The sequence below is a fragment of the Chrysochloris asiatica genome, unplaced genomic scaffold (assembly GCF_000296735.1).
Source record: "Chrysochloris asiatica unplaced genomic scaffold, ChrAsi1.0 scaffold00080, whole genome shotgun sequence".
NCBI classification, from domain to species: Eukaryota; Metazoa; Chordata; class Mammalia; order Afrosoricida; family Chrysochloridae; genus Chrysochloris; species Chrysochloris asiatica.
The window spans coordinates 9,391,397-9,396,086 of NW_006408598.1; the positions used below are offsets into that span (position 1 = coordinate 9,391,397).

The following is a 4,690-nucleotide window of genomic DNA, read 5'->3' on the forward strand; positions in this document are numbered from 1 at the left end:
TGTAGATTCATCTATTTCTTTCTTCAAATCTATTAGAGTTTGTTTTATATATTTTGGCGCTCTTTCATTGGGAGCATAGATATTTATTATGGTTATTTCATGTTGTTTAATTGTCCCTTTAATCATGATATAATGTCCGTCTTTATCTATTATGCTGTTTTTTGCCTTGAAGTTTATTTTATCAGAGATTAGTACTGCCACTCCTGTTCACTTTTAATTGCAACTAGCTTGGTATATTTTTTTCCATCGTTTGACTTTTAATCTGTTTTTGTCTCTGTGTGTGAGCTGTGTAAGAAATTTCTAAAGTGTAAGTTTCTAGTGTCAGTGGCAGTTATGGTAACTTTCCTCATAAATTCTACCTGCCTTCATCATTTTGTACATTTATATTTTAGCTTATTTTTGACTGCTTCTTGCTCAGAATAGGAAGAAAATTCAAATAGTATATATAGTAATCATCTTTAGGAGTTCTCTATTTCTTTTTTAAAAAAATAAGTTCAATTAATTAGAAAAATGTAATTGCATATATTTCTTATTCTATAGGATGATTGTGATGCAAAGAGATACTCTATTCTCTGTTGGACAGTTAGTTACCACTGTTACTTTTGTATGTATCATGTTACACTTTGTTTTTTCCTACAGCATATCCTTTGCCCATATTTTACTATGACAATTTTCAAATTGAAAAGGTGAAACAATGTTATAGTGAAATAGAATTTATATGCATTGTCTATGCTTTATATTTTTGTATTCTTCTTTATCACATATCTCTGCGAATTAACTGATCCACCAAATTTTTTCCCATGCATTTTCAGAGTAAGTGGCAGACATCCATACACTTGCCCCACAAAACTTTATGTGATTGAGTTGTTGTTGCTGTTAAGTGCTGTTGAGTTGGTTCCTACTCATAGCCACCCTGTCTAGGGTTTCCAAGGAGCGGCTGGTGGGTTAAACCCTGCTGACCTTGGGGTTCAAACTGACCTTTTGGTCCAGTGCATTATCCTGCAATGCCACACCAGGACTTCATGTGATTGAGTAGGTGACTCTGTTTGCCCTTTTGATATGCATGGGGTTGCACTATGCACAGCATCTGAGAATTCACCATTCTCATTTTCTGGCTGTCCACAGGGGATGGTATGGCCGGGCTTTCAAGTAAGATGGCTTGGGTTCAAATTCAACTTATGCTACTTACTGATTGTGTTGTTGCTGTTGTTAAGTGCCACTGAGTTGATTTCGACTGACAGCGACCCTGTATAGGATTTCCAAGGAGCAGGTGGTGAGTTTGAACTGCCGGCCTTATAGTTTGCAGTCAAGCTCTTACATTACAGTGCCATACCCTTTGGCACTCAGTCTCTTCTTCTGTAAAAGGGATGCAATGACAGATAGTAAAAGCACTCCTTATAGCAGGGATGGAGAACGTTTTTTCTACCAAAATTTATAGCATCATTAGTTGTTATTGTTGTTAAGTGCCATTGAGTTGGTTCCGATCCATAGCGACCTTGTACAGGGTTTTCAAGTCTGTAAATCTTTACGGGAGCAGAAAGCGTCATCTTTCTCCCGCGGAGCCGCTCACTGGTAGTTTCGAACTGCTGACCTTATGGTTCGCAGCCTGATTCGTAACCACTACGCTATCAGAGCTCCTTAGCATCATTTGTAGCCATACAAAATTGTCAACTTGAGAATTAGCTTGCTGTATTTGGTGAAACATTTATTTAACTCACCTCTAATGTGATGGCTCTGGTAGCGTAGTGGTTACGAATCGGGCTGCGAACCTTAAGGTCAGCGGTTCAAAACTACCAGCTGCTCCGCAGGAGAAAGATCAGGCTTTCTACTCCAGTAAAGATTTACACCCTCGGAAACCCTGTACAGGGTCGCTATGGGTCGGAACCGACTCGACGGCACTTAACAACAACAACAAATGTGATGGCTGGAACTATAGTTGCTTTGCTAGGGCCAGACCAAATGATGTTGTGTGCTTATGGCCTGTGGGCCAGGCTTCCCCAAACCCTGTCTTATAGGGTTGGAACTCTATAATAAGTTAATGTTTGGGAAAAAATTGTGTTTAAAATGAATGCTTAATTAATATTAGTCATCTTTATTGGGACCTGCATTATCTTTTTGAATATATTCCGTCTTACAGAGATTTGGTCCTGGTGTGGCACTGAGGGTTAATGTACTAGACTGTAACGTCGTATTGAACCATAAGGTTGGCGGTTTAAGCTCACTATCTGCTCCTCAGAAAACCTATACAGGGGCACTCTGAGTTGGAACTGACTTGATGGCACTAAACAATAACAGAGATTGGGTACCATGTAAAGGAACTCTGGTAACGTAGTGGTTATGAATCGGACTGGGAACCACAAGTTCAGCAGTTTGAGACTACCAGCTCTTCTGCGGGAGAAAGATGAGGCGTTCTGCTCCTGTAAGGATTTACAGCCTTGGAAATGCTGTACAGGGTCGCTCTGAGTCAGAACCGACTCCACGGCACATAACCACCATGGTGCTTTAGGATAAAGCCCTGGACCACAAGGTCTACTTGAACCACAAGGTTGGTTGGTGGTTCAAACCCACCAACCACTTATTGGAAACCCTATACAGGGTTGCTATCAGTCGAAAATGACTTGACATCACTTAACAACAACAAAAACATATCTGTAAAAACTTAGGTTTTCTGGTTTCTTAATTATAAGTAATAATGCAAAATATACATGTGGTAATTGTGTGTCTAGATAGCTTTTATTATTTTTAACTTATGGTAAATTCTTTCAAGAGTAATTGTTGCATCTAAAACTATGTCCCTTATAATGACTGAGGGTCCTTGGTGTGGCGTTGGAGGATAAGCACTGGATGGCTAGCCACAGGGTCAACAGTTCAAACCCACTAGCCCACCACTGAAACCCTATACAGGGTTGATATGACTTGATGACACTTAGCAGCAACAACATATTTATTGGTTGAAATTTTCTACGCACCCTGCAAGACACTTTGGATTTGATTAACCATTTCAGCCCTCATTTGGCAGAGCAGCTACCTGGCAACCATAACTTGCACCAGAAGTTTAGTTAGTTCACACTCATCCATTTGATTCCAACTCAGAGGCCCTGTGTAGTGTTTCTGATGGTGTAGATTAAATCTTTATGGGAGTAGAAAGCCTCAACTATCTGTTGTGAGGAGTCCTGGTGTGGCTTTGTGAGTTAATGCACTGGACTGCAAGGTCTATTTCACCTGCCAGGTCAGCATTTCAAGCTCTTCAGCTGCTCCTTGGAAACCCTATACGAGGTCTCTATGAGTTAGAAGCTTCACGATGCCACTTAACAACAACAACATCTGTGGAGCGCTGGTGGGTTTGAACTGCGATTGCAGTTGGCAGTGTAGTCCTTAACCTACAGAGCTTCCAGGGTTTGCTGTGGGGTTTAAATGCAGTGTATTACTTATGGAAACTAAAAATTATAAGATATATTGCTTTTTTTTTTTTTTTTGCAGGCTAACACGAGGTGTTATGCAGATGAATATTTAAAATAAAGTCATCTGTTCTTCTGGATTCTATCTAGAGACCAGTAATAAAGGGCGTAGTTCGATTAAGATTTTTGAGTTTAGATAAGCATGTAAACTTTTTAGACAAACATTTTTTTTCCCTATTGGGAATTTTCCTACATTCTGATTTCTGACACTAGAGGGCATGCAAGGCTTAGAATAGCTCAGTTGCAAGACTTAGGCTTTTCAGTTTAATTCACTGGAAACATAAAGTGAATCGCATGAGGAATTTCAATGTGGTAGTAGCCACTTTAGAGGGGATGAAAAATCCACAGCAACAGGTAAGACACAGCTGAAATTAATTCCAATAACGTATTTAACTTGGTCCAGTGTATGCAAGGTCGGCAATTCAAGCTCATCAGCTGCTCCTCGGAAACCCTAAAAGGGTCGCTATGGGTCGGGATCGACTCGACGGCACTTAACAACAACAACAAATATATCCAAAATCTTATCCTCTAAATATGTGGCCCTAACTGCAGTTCAACGTCTCAGTAGCCAAGTGACTGGAGGCTCCAGTATTAAACAGCATAGGCTATTACATCAAGTCTTAGGTTGACTTCCTAAATATTATACTTACGGGTTATTAGTGTTTTCATGGATCAGCCATATGGTACAGTGCTCTACCACCCTTGATTTCACTTAACTCCTTTAATGTGTTATTTAGTGTATTCTTTAGTTGTGATTTTGTTTTCTACCCTAAAGGACCATGTCAGAATTTGGAGAAAGTATAAGTAAGTGAGATTTGTAACCTCAAGTTATAAAGAGTGGGGAAGGCAGTTCTGCCTCCTTAATGCACTGCCTCTCCATGTGAACATTCTTTTCCAGAGGCTATTTGGGGAGCTTAACAACACAAATCCCAGACCCACTACCCTCTAGTCAGTTCCAACTCATAACAACGCTATAGGAGTCATCAGAACTGCCCCATGAGGTTTCCAAGGCTGTGAATCTTCAAGGAAGCAGAATGCTCTGTCTTGTCTTCTCGGAGTGACTGGTAGGTTTGAACTACTGACCTTGAGATTAGCAACCTAGCACTTAATTCTTGGTGCCACCAGGGATTTTCTTTGGGGAGAGAAAAAAATGACAAAACAAGTTGAAATGGTGTACGTGTGTTCACCCATGTTTTTTTATTATTGTTAAGTGCCATCGAGTTGGTCCCGAC

The 4,690-nt window shown here is 40.1% G+C and overlaps 1 protein-coding gene across 1 annotated transcript in view; it reads left to right on the top strand.

The window, feature by feature from the left end:
• FAM19A4 (family with sequence similarity 19 (chemokine (C-C motif)-like), member A4) overlaps nt 1-4,690 on the top strand; it is a 326,370-nt gene that overhangs the window by 88,543 nt on the left and 233,137 nt on the right. The gene's annotated exons all lie outside the window — the stretch shown is intronic.